Source organism: Cuculus canorus, chromosome 1 (genome assembly GCF_017976375.1).
Source record: "Cuculus canorus isolate bCucCan1 chromosome 1, bCucCan1.pri, whole genome shotgun sequence".
In the NCBI taxonomy this organism is placed as follows: Eukaryota; Metazoa; Chordata; class Aves; order Cuculiformes; family Cuculidae; genus Cuculus; species Cuculus canorus.
In genome coordinates, this window is record NC_071401.1 from 68,545,909 (window position 1) to 68,560,961 (window position 15,053).

General features: G+C 42.0%; 1 protein-coding gene across 10 annotated transcripts in view; it reads left to right on the top strand.

Moving 5' to 3' along the window:
* INPP4A (inositol polyphosphate-4-phosphatase type I A) overlaps nucleotides 1–15,053 on the top strand; it is a 131,397-nt gene that overhangs the window by 36,583 nt on the left and 79,761 nt on the right. The gene's annotated exons all lie outside the window — the stretch shown is intronic.

Consider the following 15,053-nt stretch of genomic DNA (forward strand, 5'->3'; position numbering starts at 1 on the left):
TGTTACTTCCTCCTTTAAAAAGGATTAAATTTCTTAATAAAATAATGAGTAAGGTTTGTTAGCACATTCGTAATATCTTTATATTTCTTGTGGCATTCAACTTAGAAAACTATAGTGTGAGAGAAACTTCTGAAACAATGTCACTCGTGGACACCCACCTCCCAGAATAAAATTATATTTCTGACCTGAAATATTTCTGATTTTACGGATTCATAAATACAAGCTAGTTTAAATAATGTTAGTGTTGGTTTTAGGACTGCTCACTAGCAGAGTTCTTGCACATGGCAGTCTTTCCTTCCCCTCCCAAATCAAAACATATTTAAATAAAACACTGTTTGTAGTCTTAATTTTTCCACTGAGGGGTATTTGAATTATTGTTTTCCGATATTGGGTGTCAGAATTGTGTTTGCTTTCATGTTTGCCTTTATGTATGAATTCTGTATTATGTCAATCCCACACAAATAATTTATGATAATAAAACTCAGTTATCTTCAATTAAGTTTACATAATTGCTTTATTAATGCATTGTGGGCGCAGTTAAATAATTTACAGTTAACATTTTGAATTGCAAGAACATGCTTAACATTTGGGAACAGAATGACAGGTCCTGAGTCTACATACCCTGGAGACAGCCTCTCCATCCTGCTTGCCCATAAACTCTTTGAGCAAGTGCTGACCACCACAGAGAACTCCCTGATTCATCTCTTTCTTGCGCTGCCTGCTGTATCCCTCTGTGTGCTGCTGGAATGCCACTATGTGGAAAAGAGCATCAGTTGAAAAAAAGAACAAACAGACCAGCTTCCTCACAGGGCAGCTAGACAGTTTGCTTTATGTGAGTCGTAAAGTTTCTGGGAAGAGCTATGGCAGTTTTAGTGTTGATATGTTGTGATATTACCTCGATAATTACATGCCTTCTTTTGGATACATTAACAAGTCACAACAAAGACATAAATATCCAAGGTAGGAGAGATTTGTGCAGGGAAGTGATCTTTACTTAAGTCCAGAGGAAGCACTTGTGTTTGATCCTTCTATGCTAGGATTTTGTAGTGAGTATAATAGGGCTTGTCAAAGCCTGCCCTCTTGGCACCCTGAAAGTTAGTTTTTGTTTCTCTAAGTTGGCTTTGCATCAGGCCAGGAAGGCAACAAATGCAGAAACTGTTGGACCGTTTTACCTGTACTTTTGGCAGGACTTGTAGTGTGAGAGTTCATGATCTCCTTGGCTTTTTTTTTCTGTGGTGAATGGTTTATTATGTCCAGTGAATCCAAGGAGATCTCTGCTCACTGTGCTCCTCTCCTATTCCTTACCTGCAGAACATCACCAGTGCTTGGACAACTGGTTATCTCATCTCTGCGTTACTCCAGAGTCAAGTTTTGTTATCTCTGCCCTTGCTGAAGCCTTTGCAGACTTCCTGCTGAAATTTAAGCCCCTTTTCCTTTCCCATTTCACTACTCTACTGTAACCTGTTTAATGACTCTCTCCTGTTGGTAGGTTTTCTACATCGGCAAACCTTAGATGGTGCAATGTAATTCAGCTCTTCCCTTTGCTCCTGTGCCACTTGTGTTGTGCAAGACAACAGGGCCACAAAAATGGTCTGAGGGCTGGAGCACCTCCCCTATGAGGACAGGCAGAGAGAGTTGGAGTTGTTCAGCCTGGAGAAGAGAAGGCTCCAGGAAGACCTTATAGTGGCATTACACAACTTAAAGGGGGCCTACAGGAAAGCTGGAACAGGTTGCTCAAGGGAGGTAGTGGAGGCCCCATCCCTGGAAACATTCAAGGTCAGGTTGGATGGGGCTCTGAGCAACCTGATTGAGTTAAAGATGTCCAAGGTGTGTTGGACTGGGTTGACCTGAGAAGGTCCCTTCGAACCCAAAGCATTCTATGGTTCTAAGACAGGTGGAGTGTTTGTCTGCCCTTTTATTTGTTTCTTCCTTCAGAAAACCCACTGCTTTTTTCTGTGGCTTCCTTTGTGGTCATGCCCCACTGAGCCCTTTATCTGCCTTCCTGGCACGTGGGAAGCGATGCTGCTGGATTCGTTCTGATCTCTTACACGTTCTGCTTCCTCAGTCGTTGAGCAGAAGTTTCGAAATGGGCAGTGGCATTGTCCTTGCGTGTGCTGTTCTGCATCTCCCCACCGCGGCAGAGGGAAATGACTGTGCAGGAGGCACAGCTGCTGCTATGGGGAGTAAGTGGAGAAAAAAAGGGGGCATGGAGAAAATAAAGCATTTATGCAAAATTCTTGAAGCTCTGAGACCTTCAATGGGAGGAAGCACCTACTGTCTTATTTTACACAAAAGTGACATCAGCAATGATTTATCACCAGCCTTGCTAAATGGCTGGTGAAGAACTTGGGGGAAATCTGGTCTTATTATTGAGATGAATTTACGTGAGTTGTTTTCCATATGGCTTATTTTTGGATTGTGTTGCAGTTTTACCTAATGATCAAGACAAAGTGGAGCACTACTGTATCAGGTGGTGAGTTTTGCTCAAAGTAGAGGTGGTCCATGCATGGAATGATAATTTTTTTTTTTGCAAAATGTCGTTGCCTTATTTTCTGCTGTGATTTGCTCTTTGACATTAGACTTTCTGAAAGAGGACTCTGCAGTATATGAAAAAGCAGCAGTATATTGGTGTTTATGTAGTACATCTTTATGTCATCGAACAACATGGCATTTCTGTTTTCAACTCTAGATTTGAAAAGGAGAGAGGGAAAAAATTGTTTTATGGTTTGGTTTTTTGTTGGTTTTTTTGCTTTTTTTTTAATGTTAGAATTAAGCCCCTAGAAACTGGAGTTGTATTGGAACAAAATCCTTGCATGTGAGCAGAATGAATAGCACTGTTTGAATACTGAACCATCTTGTTTGTTGGAGAACTTATCTTTTTATTTGCGTCATTTTTAGAAATGACAATTTTTACATCAGTTTTCTTGGGGGGTGTCTTTTATTTGTATATGTGTATACATTTAGAGGGTATCTGCTTTGCCCCTTTTCCTGGTTTTGGAGTAAGTCTTCTTGTTTGGATTAGATTTGTTGCTTGGTTTTAAAGAGGAAGGGGAAAGAACTGTTAAATCTTTGTTTATACCGTGTCCTGAAAAGCTCTTCCCTTAATCCTGGAGCAGTCCAAACACGGCGACACAACACGGCGACACAACACGGCGACACAGAGGGAGGTGGTGAACACATCCTGCTTGCCTTGGAAAGCTCAAACTGTTAGAGGGGCTCCTACCTCAGTGCATTGCCTGATGTTTTGTATCACACAGAATAAGTCCCGGTCTCAACTTCGTGTATTCTTGAGCGTGTGCTAGTTTAAATAGAGTGAAAGGTGCAGCCAATACCGTGACTTTCATTTGCCTTCAGGGTCCGAGTTTCCACTTCAGTCCTTTGACTGTAGAGTTGGAGCCAGCGTAAGGATGAGTATAGTTCGTTTTGCTCTGGTTAAATGAGATTATGGCCTGGATTAGGATGACATGTTATTTCTGTGCTAAATTCTCCTTGTATTTTATAGGGATGTAGAAATCTGGGATTAGCTCAGTTTTCATTTCAGTTCGGTTCTTCATTTTTTAAAGCCACAGGGTACTTCTGAGTTTGCCATGTAGGCTTAAAGAAACTGCGGTGAATTGGAAGGTTTGATGTCTCACATGACTGTGAACCGACCTTCTGTGCTCAGGTGATACATAGTTAAAAAGAATGGGTTCATGATCCTTGATTCAGATTTGCTTTTTAGATAAATACTTGCTAGTGCCAGATGACAGAGCTGCTGCGGGCAGAGGTGAATAACGCAGTATGGCCATTGCTGCAGGTTCGTTGGGCAGCAAATCTGCTTTTTTTGTTAAAAGAAAAAGGAAAAGACACCCTGCAATATTCTAGATTGCACTGAAAAAACAGTAACTTCATCAAGTTTCCTGTGTATGATAGGCGTATTTTAAGCCCATATTCCTGAAATGCAAGCTGCTATAAAAGATTTCTTCTATAAAAGAGTTCTTCTGTCTCGTTTCAGAAATAGACACTAGTGGTCTGGCTGTAAAGCAAAAGAATTTTTTTTTCCCTGGCATCCCTGTTACTGTTGTTGGGCAACAGGGAGGGCTTCTCCTGAGGACATGGGGACCAACATGGTAAAATGATGATTCTTTTAATGCACATAGAAGGAGTGAAAAAAATAATACCATGCTGACAGTGTCCTGTGTTTCAGGAAAGCTTGCAAAAAGAGCTTTTTTGAGCTCTGTATGTTAGTCTGGAGGATTTGTATTAAAAGGATTGCATTCTGAGTATTACGATCACTAAATACTACCATAGTGGCTGTGAATACATGACATAAAAATGCACTCAGCTAGCTGGCTAGAATGACGTCTTTCTGTGATAAACTCTCTCTCAAATGTGGGTGTCTGGGAGCATTAAATTGTTCTCTGTTCCTGAGGTAAGTGGATGACTTTCAATTGTGTTTTGGTAAACAGGAGGTAGTGAGTAATATGAAGAATGCGGCCTTTGTGGTTTTGCCTACATAAAAAAAGATTTCTGGTTATTATCCCATAGCTTTGTAAACTCGTTGGTAAGAACATGATATTAAAACCACCGATACTTCTACACGTCAGTGATTCTACACAGAAAAGTTGCATGAAAAAGTGAGTACTGTTTTGCCGGTAGATAAACAGTGAGGCAGACTTGCGAATTAGACCAGAAATGGACTCTGGAAAGACAGACTAATGGGAAGTTAGGGGGAATTCTTCTTTTTGGCTGCCGTCTTATGAAGTCTACAGTTTGGATGGGAATAGAAGGGAACCAGGACAAGTTCGGTCTCAAATTTATGAATTGTGGAGAAATTGCTTGTGATCTTATCTCAGCAACTAAGTTCAGAGTGTTTGTATTTGCAGATTGGCCATTTTTAGAATTACAGTAGTGAGACTAAGCATTCACACTGTCATGTAATTTGATTTTTTTGTCACAATAGGTATTGCTTTTTACTAGGCAGAAGTGAATTAAACTAAGTCCTAAGTTTGTCTTGAGGCAACGTGATGTCTTTTAGAGGATCCTGTGAGAGACCCTACAGGGCTTTGCCATCTTTACTGAATGTTCACTAACAGTTTGTACAATCAGTTTATCTATAGCACTTTCACTAAAATACACAGTGAATGGAAGTGACCCCTTAAGGGTATGGGTAAAGTAAGAAATGAGAGTTGAATTGAATTGTGTTTGACTGTGTTTAATCCATGCTTCAAGGATCCAGACCTGTGGTTTCTGGAGGAAAGCCATGACCACCATTGCTAGAGGTGCTCAAGAAGCTTATTTTATTGAGCTCCACAAAGCCATGGCTGGAGGGATCAGAGTGAAATACACTCAGAATTGTCATCCCATTCCATGACCTTAATTTGTCACATTTATTGCTATATGATGAAATTATGTCCTTTATTGTTGCCTCCCTTTTACCAGCAACTTTTGCAATTGAATGCATACAAATATTATTGCCCTTTCAACTGATACGATCTGAGAGAGACTGAATCAATTATCCAAGGGTTCTTCCATAGTGAAACTGCAAATGCTGCCCAGCAGTCAGCTCCTGTGGGCCTGAGTGGGCAGAGAGAGACATGGGCAGGCTGGATTGTGAAGGGCAGAGATGCCTGCAGGCAGGAGGCCAAGGCAGCTATTGTCTTCCTGGCTCTTGCCATCAGTTGACTTCTCCTCCCGTTCTGCCATTAAAGTCCTGTTTCTGCCAGCTTCTCTGTGCTCAGAGAGGGAGGTGGAGGTGTTTACTATCTCTATCAATGATTTGGATGAGGGGATTGAGTGCTTTTTCAGTAAGTTTGCAGACAACACCAAGTTGAGCAAGAGTGTTATCTCTCTTCAGAGAGATCTGGACAGGCTGGATGGATGGGCTGAGGCTGGCTGTGTGGGGTTCAACAAGGCTAAATGTTGGGTCCTGCATTTGGGACAGAACAACTCTGTGTAACACTCCAGGGTTGGGGATGAGTGACTGGAAAGCTGCCTAGTGGAAAAGGTCTTGGAGATGCTAGTTGACAGCCAGTTGAATGTGAGCCAGCAAGGTGCCCAGGTGGCCAAGAAGGCCAATTGCATCCTAACTTGTATCAAAAATAGTGACCAGCAGGAGCAGGGAGGTGATCACTTCCCCATCCTTGGCACTGGTGAGGCCACACGTTGAATACTGTGTCCAGTTTTGGGCTCCTCAATACAAGAAGGACATCAAGTTGCTGGAGCTTGTCCAAAGAATGGCAGTGAAGCTGGTGAAGGGGTTGGACAACAAGCCTTTTGAGGAGTGGTTGAGGAAACTAGGTCTCTTCAGTCTGGAGAAAAGGAGGCTGAGGTGAGACTTTATTGCTCTCTGCAACTACCTGAAAGGAGGCTGTAGTGAGGTCGGTGCTGGTCTCTTCTCCCAAGTAACAAGCAATAGGAGAAGAGGAAGTGTCCTCAGGTTGTGCCAGGGGAGATTTAGACTTGTTATTAGGAAAAATTCACCAAAAGGTTTGTCAAGCATTGGACCAGGCTGCCCAGGAAAGTGATTGAGTCACCATCCCTGGAGGTATTTAAAAGATGTGTGCTTAGGAACATGATTTAGTGGTGGAGTTGGCAGTGCTGGATTAAGGGTTGGGCTTGATGATCTTAAGGGTCTTTTCCACCCTAAATGACTTTGTGATTCTATGCTAGCAGTTTTCATGGGGCCCGTGGCACATTTTATTTTATGCCTGGAAGAAGAGCTCTCTCACTGGATCCTTTTGAAGACACCACACCGTTTTAGTGCATGGAGGTAGTGGAAGGGGTTGAACATCTTCAGAATACAGAGAGAAGTGAGAGAGGGGATCTGGTTGGGCCTGTGGAAGGATAAACTTCTGTTTGCACAGGGAGCACTTGAAGGAAGCAGCTGCTTTTGTGCTTGGAAGTGATGGGAAGCTGCCAATCTCTGTGTGAACTGAGGAAGGGAGGGGCTTGGCTTAACACCCATAGTGTTTGAGTTTTGACTACCTTTTAAGTGACTTTCTTTGTGGAATATAAGTATTTCCTAATAGCTCAAGAAGAACTGAACATTCTCTTCTGTGCTCAATGATGTAAATTTTACATAATTTACATAAAATTTTACATAAAATTTAGCAGACCAGTAAAAAACTTTAAAAAGACATGAAAATAAAGACATAAAAAAAGAGCAATGGAGAGCAGAACACTTATCGGTGTGAAGATCTGCTTAGCTGATGTTATATTTCTGGTAAGAAGCAAACAGGAACTCGCTAGTAATTTGACTCAATTTGTGTGAAAATTTGATACCCCTTCCTGTCAGGAGCAAGACAGCTGGGATAAATGGAAAGAGTTGTTCCTTCCTAGCACTGTGGTTGCTTGTCACTAATAACTTTTGCAAACCTCTAAAATGCTTCTAAGAGAAAAAAGTGAGGTGGCAAACAGGAATTTGGGAGGCCTGTAGTAGCTGGTGGAGAGTATAATTTGCAGATTTTTTTTTTTTTTTGAAAGTATGACATCTTTCCCAACATCTTTATAACTTTCACAACTTCCCTACAACTTGCACTTTTTTTCCTCTGTTCCTCTGATTCACAAGTAAACATGTTTATATGCAAAAATTAATAACACAGCCTAGATTTCCCCATACTGTGCTCCACATTTCATGGCTGGAGTGCCCAGTGTTCCAATTTACATCAGCTCTCAGGTTGCCTGTAAGGATTCATAAAATACGTCTGCGTGACAACAAGGTCAGTGCAGTGGATGCCCTGGAAGGAGAACCCATCTTAATGTCAGCATCTCAGGGATTTGTGTAAGACAACCTCAGTAAATTATTTAGTTACAATGCATGAAGATAATTTCCACCCATTCCTACTTGGATGTAGGAGTTTTACAATGGAATATTGTTTAGCCTGAAAGCATAGCCTCCTGTGATAAAAAAAGAGACAGGCATGTGGGCATTTGGTAGCTAAGAAAAATGTCTTTGATACTAATGTAATAAATAAAGGAAGGGAGTGAGAATTTTAGGTATTGGGCACGAGTCATTTGCTGTCAACAGTATTACAAAACTGTTCAAGTCGATATACTGTGGTCCTGAGTGTTCTTCATACACCTCATCTTTTCTACATAAGCACGTAGTAAATAGTTGGATTGATCATGCTTGTAATAGCAAACCAGAGCAAAACTGTCTCTTTGTAATAGCAAAACTATCTCTTTGATAGTTAAAACAGAGTGTGAAATACAAGACCCACTTGTGCAAACCATTTTGGCCTTGAGACTGTACTTCGTAATCTTCTCCTTGTTTCCCATTTTGCAGGACGGCACTCTTTAGCTAGACTGGCTTGTGGAGGTGTCTATGTGACGATGTTGAGGATAAACCTGATGTTGGCTCATGCTGTGGGTTCTGGCTCAATTTTTGTTCAACTCTGGGAGTTATTGGCGTGTAATATGATTTTCTTTCCATGAAAATCAGGTGCAGAGTAGGGTAAATGGTGACTGTGTTTCTGCCTGAGAAGAAGATGTGACTTTTGCAGAAACACAGCTTGGAATTAGGAATCCTAAAGTATTGCTGCAAACAGTAATATAGATACAGGCACAGATGTGTGTTTTATTTCTTCCCAAACAAGAGCTGAATATAGATGAAACTTTAATGTTGTGAAAGTACAGGTTGCATGCGTAATGCAAGCAGATCTGAAATAATTCTGAGGAAGTCAGATCAAGACAAGGCAAGTTTCCTCTTTTTCTGCAAGGCGTATTTTGATGATGGCATCTTGTGCCAGTAGGTACTGCAGAAAGAGCTGCCGCATTGATCACAATAATAATTTGCTCAGAATGAAGAGAGTTGATGTTCTTTAAAATCTTGAAGACTGGTATTGCAGAATGGGGAATACGAGGGAAGACTTCAGGAAATTATACGTAGTTTATAAAAGAGTTTAAAGAGCACTGTACTTTATTTGCCACAAGGCAAAGGAGAAGATCAGATGGAACACAGCCAGCCAGCATATTCTGCTTTCTGTCTGCTTGAGTTTTTAGCAGGGGTCATAACTATCTTGACCTAGAAAGCGAATGTGCTGCCTGGGTTTGTAGGCTGATTATTGGAAACTTGAACATTTAGAATATGTTTACAGGAAATGTCTTCTGAGCTACCTTTGGTCTGACAACTTGCTTTCAATGAGCATTTGTTTGCAGCTTTGCTGTCAAGTGGTTTATCCTCAGCTGCTTTTCTGCTGCAGAGGTTCCTGCTACTCAAACTTGCCAGCGTGAACAGCAAATACAGCCATTGCTCAGCTTGGTTCTGTCAAAGTGCTTTCATTAAAATTGTACCTTTTGCAAACTGTTCTGCTTTGCTCTTTTTTTTTTTTTCTTTCTGTCCAAGTATTCTTTCTTTAAAAAAACACCAACAGTTTTGGTTGTACCAAACATGTTTTACCAACGTGTGCAGATTTGCTGAAGGAGGGGAAAAGCAAGTACAAGTAAAGGGAGGCAGTAGGTTATGTTGGTTGGTTCAGTTCCCTTGGGAATAGCATGTCTTTTGGACTGTACCTGGATAAAGCCTGTCAGAGATGGTCTCCAAGCAAAGTAGCCCTGTTTTTCTCTGCTTAACTAATGGACAAAATCACACTTGTTGTCATGGAGATGTTGATAGCACGTTTAAGTGCAAAGGAAAAGGATTAACGTCTTGTTCCTCCCTTGAGTAATTTAACTGCTCTCCAGCGAGTGAGAAAGAGGAAGGAAAGGAGGGAGGAGGAGAAAGTGAGGGATTTTCAGTAGGAACATGTACACTCCCTGTTGGTTTTATGTTTTTATGTTTGTTTTGCATTGCATTTCCAGGTTTCTCTACAGGGAATGGTGTCACGTGCTTCGCTTTCTGCAGTACTTGGAATAATGATGTGGCAGATTTAATTAAGAACTGATGTTCTCGGTTTGTGTGGTAGCCCTGCTTGCAAGCAGAAGCCATTGGGGGGGGGGGGGGGGGGAAGAAAAATCTCACTGTAGATATCATTTCCTTATGATGAAGGATCTGAATGGCTTTTAAAATCTGGCAGTGAGCATTAAGGCTTGGACTGCCATCATCAGTCAATTACAAAACATTTTCTGTATGGTTTTAATTAAGCAAAACCACACCCCAGTCTTTGCAGAATTACCCCCCCCCCCCCATCATCATCATCATCATCATTTCTTGATGCAGAAGGCTAGAGGCAAAACATGGCAAGAAGCCGGTGCTTTGATGTTTTCTGCGCTAGCACATCATCTGCTGTGGTCTTACTGCTGTTGCATGGCAATGTAATTTAAGAAATGTATAATGTAGGGTGAAAAAGAGAGTCTTTCACACAGAGGGAAGGCTGTATGAGCAGCAGCTAAAGTCACTTGATCTGTTCAGCCTGGAGACGAGGAGATCGAGACGAGACCTGATTGCAGTTTACAGCTTCCTCTCAAGGCGAGGAGGAGGAGCAGGTGCTGCTCTCTTCTGTGTGGTGACCAATGATAGGAACCAAAGGAATGGCAGGAAAATGTGCCAGCGGAAGTGTAGGTTGTATATTAGAAAAAGGTTCTTCACCCAGAGGGTGGTGGAGCACTGGAATGGGCTCCTCAGGGAAGCAGTCACAGTGCCAAGCCTGACAATATTCAAGAAGCGTTTGGACATCACTCTCAGACACGTGGGGTGAATATGCAGGGACAGGAGTTGGATTCAATGAGTGGCTCTTTTCCAACTCAGGACATTCTGTGATTCTGGAAGCGTTGTTGAGAAGCAAAGTTGCTTTTAGGATGCGGTGCAGAGTAGGAGGACACCTGTGCGAGGTCAGAACTTGCTGTGAGACTGGTAGTCAGCCTTCACTGCAGAAGTTGCAATACTCTGAAAATCTCATGAACAGGCTGATTTTAAAACATAACACTAGAATGTGTGATTTCCAGTGTTGCTCTGTAAAATGGGTGCAACTTCCTGGTGGTAGTGAGCAAGGTACTAATATAACTTGCCAGCAAGGAAACTTGATGTAGTTAACTAGGTCACATTGCCTCTATTTTGCGACTGTGTGAGCTGAGCCTCAGAGATGAAAGATATGTGCCTGTGGCCACAGAACTAGTCAATTTTTGTCATGGTATAGTATATAGGATTTTTAGATTCCTTTGTTGTCTCTGCCATTTTCATTTCTTCTTTTTAAAAGAAATGAGTAAGAACTTACTAGGTTTAAATATTTCTAGTAGAAGTCCTGAGGGTGAATGGTGGTACAGTGTATTACAGGGTTATAATGTAGCCGATCTCTTCTATCGGTCCTTGCTCTTGTGACTGTGGCTAGCTGTGACTTGCTTTGTGAGTGGTGTGTAGGAGATTTCACAGTGTGTGAAAGAATGCTTTTAGAACGGAAAAAAGAAAAAATAATTATATTAAGTAAATGAAGTTACAAAAGATACCAAACTGCAACTTTGTGAGACTGCACTGAATTTACCAAATTTAAAAATGGTATAAAATAGTAGATGCCAAAAAGTATTGCATATCATAGATAACTCTGAAAAGAGCTCCACATAATGTCAGATGTCTCTGTCCTCATTGAGGAACTCTCCAAAAGCCAGAATAAGTGAAATGCTTTGTAACTTCTCATCTGAATTGACAGTCATAGAAGTGAACTTGAAGTTTGTTCTGCCTTTATCCTGGACAGTGAAAAGAGAAGAAACCTTGATCCTCCTCATAGGTCACTCCTGCGAAGAAGTGTAATTTTGCAAGAAATCTTAGATGCTTTGCTGATTAGTGCATAGAAGGACAGGGCTGGATGGAGTTTCCCAAGTTGTTAAGTCTAGTCTTAACAGTGGTATAATGCTCCTTTTATATAGAAACCAAGTTTTTCCTTGGCTTTCTTGATTACTGTTATTCCAGCTAGGTTAGTTGTTAGTTGTTAACGTCCTGTTTATCTTAACGTGATTTTTGCCTTTCTGGTGTTTAGCCCTTGTCATGTCTTTCTGGGGAGCAAATTGTAACTCATCTCAGCCTCCGCTTTGACCTTAACAATATATTGCTCTGCTCTGGGAAAACTGACTCTCCATTGTCCTCATCAGCCTTTCTCTACACTTCTTACAGACTGAGGTGGGCAGTGTTCAGTTCGTTGTAGCCAGTATTCCTGACGCAGCCTCATAACTGTTTTTTGGAGGGACAAGAGCGCACTAGCTGGTGTGCCCTAATGCAGTATCTGCCCCTTCTGTGGCTGCATCGTCTGACACTGATGTCTTCCTTCCTCTTGGTTTTGTTTTTTTTTTCAACTGATAGACTTCCAATTTGTATTCAAAGTACTTCTTTTTAGTCTGGAGTGTATCATTTTCTCTTGGTGCTTTTTAACTTACTCTTATTTATTTTGCTTCAATCTTGGTTCTTCTTTGATAGTCTTGATTTTGCTGATATTTACTCACAGCAGTGTAAAGCGATGAATTTCATCTTCGTTACTACATCACGAATCTGAACACTGTTTGCTTTATGTATGTGTCTTCTCTGAATTTAGTGTTTTGATGAGTGTTCTGCTTATGACTGATCAGTGTATTTTTCTGTGAATTAAAGTTTTAGCTTTCTTAATCCTACTATATATTTATATATCTGCCCTAACTGTATATTTTATTAGAGAATTATCTTTTCCACACAGGAACCTGTTGCCTTGGCAGAGGTTTGTGGTACCGTGGTCAAAGTTTTCTAATGTGCACTGTTCTAGCAAAATGGCAGATGTTTCAGGTTATTATAAAAATCGTACTTATTCTTGTCCTGGAGAGCATACTAGTTGAGAATTTTTGGCCTTAAGGTAAAGACTTTCATCCACAGAGTTATTTGCTAACACCTGGGCACACAGTTAATGTCTTTGCTCTATAATTTTGAGTGTAAATAGTTTAAGGTGTGAAACTGAATGTTCAGTTTGTGTTGTGCATCAGTTGTGCAGTAAGCAGTTGCTTAAAATTGCTGTTTTTAAAACCCAACTGGATAAAGCCCTGAGCAGCCTTGTCTGAGCTGAGAGGTGACCCTGCCTGGAGCAGAAAGCTTGACTATCCTTTCCAGCCTGAATTATTCAGTAAAGGCAGATTCTGCTACCTCTTGCTGAGAAACAAGTTCCTTCTTGGAAAGAGATGTGCAGTGGAGTAGTCATTTGGCAAAGTGTGCTGAACATGCTAGTGTTGCTTTGTTTGGTTTGGCGTCTGCTTTTCTGTAGTGTCTCAGCCTGCAAGATGCTGTGGTGCTGCAAAGGGGTGATCATGCAGCTAGCCTATGTGGTTTCACATAAATCCTCTTTCGTTTTGACAGCATTTTCATGTCACTATTAAAAAAATAAAGAAGAACAAAGGGATGTATCTGGCTTGGTCATACCTGGGCTATAGCAGGAGATAGTAACTTCAGTAGGACTCCTTGGAGGGAGCCTGTCTCTTTTTTGCCTTTAAGGTAAAAGACTGAGAAAGTCGGCTGGAGTATTTAGCTGGCTAATGTCAAGGACTCTCCTGTACCCCATTTCCCATCAGATTTATCCATACTTCGCCCTCCAGTTTGCTCCCACGTCCTGATCTCTGTTTTTAGTATTGCACATTACTTTACTTCTGGGTTTGCTTCTGGAGTGAGTGAATTGGAAGACATAATTCACTGCATGGACCACTCTCTGTATGGATAGCACTGTGACAGGTTTGTTTATGTACCTCACCTTGCTTTCCATCCTGGCAGGTTTTTCACTAACCAACACCCCAGCTGCACTCATGCCAGGATGCGAGGTACCTGCTCCTAGTTTGTTGCTATAAAAGCACTGTTCTGTTGGGTTGTCATACGGAATTTTGTAAAGCTGAAAATTCCGAGCAGTGCCATCACAAAATAATGGTTATGTCTTTAGCTCACCATCACAGAATCACAGAATCACAAGGTTGGAAAGGACCCATTGGATCATCGAGTCCAACCATTCCTAACACTCCCTAAACCATGTCCCTAAGCACTTCATCCACCCGTTCCTTAAACACCTCCAGGGAAGGCGACTCGACCACCTCCCTGGGCAGCCTGTTCCAGTACCCAATGACTCTTACTGTGAAGAATTTTTTTCTGATATCCAACCTGAACCTCCCCTGACGGAGCTTCAGGCCATTCCCTCTAGTCCTGTCCCCTGTCACTTGGGAGAAGAGGCCAGCTCCCTCCTCTCCACAACCTCCTTTCAGGTAGTTGTAGAGAGTAATAAGGTCTCCCCTCAGCCTCCTCTTCTCCAGGCTAAACAACCCCAGCTCTCTCAGCCGCTCCTCATAAGACTTGTTCTCCAGCCCCCTCACCAGCTTTGTTGCTCTTCTCTGGACACCCTCCAGAGCCTCAACATCCTTCTTGTGGTGAGGGGTCCAGAACTGAACACAGTATTCAAGGTGCGGTCTCACCAGTGCCGAGTACAGAGGGAGAATAACCTCCCTGGACCTGCTGGTGACCCCATTTCTGATACAAGCCAAGATGCCGTTGGCCTTCTTGGCCACCTGGGCACACTACTGGCTCATGTTCAGTCGGCTGTCAACCAGCACCCCCAGGTCCTTCTCTTCCGTGCAGCTCTCCAGCCATTCTTCCCCCAGTCTGTAGCACTGCATAGGGTTGTTGTGCCCCAAGTGCAGAAAAACCATGGGAGCTGAGAAGAGACCATGGGTGAAATGTTAGGATACTGTGTGACAACTGTGTGAGGCAGAACAGAAACAGTCCTGAGCAGTGTGACAGGAAGCCTCCCCTGCACCTGCAGGGGCCAACCCCAGTTGCTGCTGGACTAAGTGGTGTAGATGTTGCATTTGACTGGCTACAGACAAATCCGTTTGTGTATCCATTTGACCATAAACTTGGATAAGGTTTGACCATAAACTTGGATAAGGATTCCAGAGTGATTGATTTATGGGACAAAATGTGCCAGGAAATGTCTTGATTATGCTTATTGAAGGGAAAGAAAAAAAACATTAGGATTCCCATGGCTTAGTTGTTTGGTGATTAATGTTGGTATGGCCGAGAACAGTATGTTTCTTGTCACAATGGAAGAGCTGTGGGCGTTGGCAGCAAGAAATGAAACTCTTGAATCTCTCTGCCAGTCGCATCTGAATTCAGTCTGGACCTACAGGAAGTAAAGATTGATTTGGGGGGC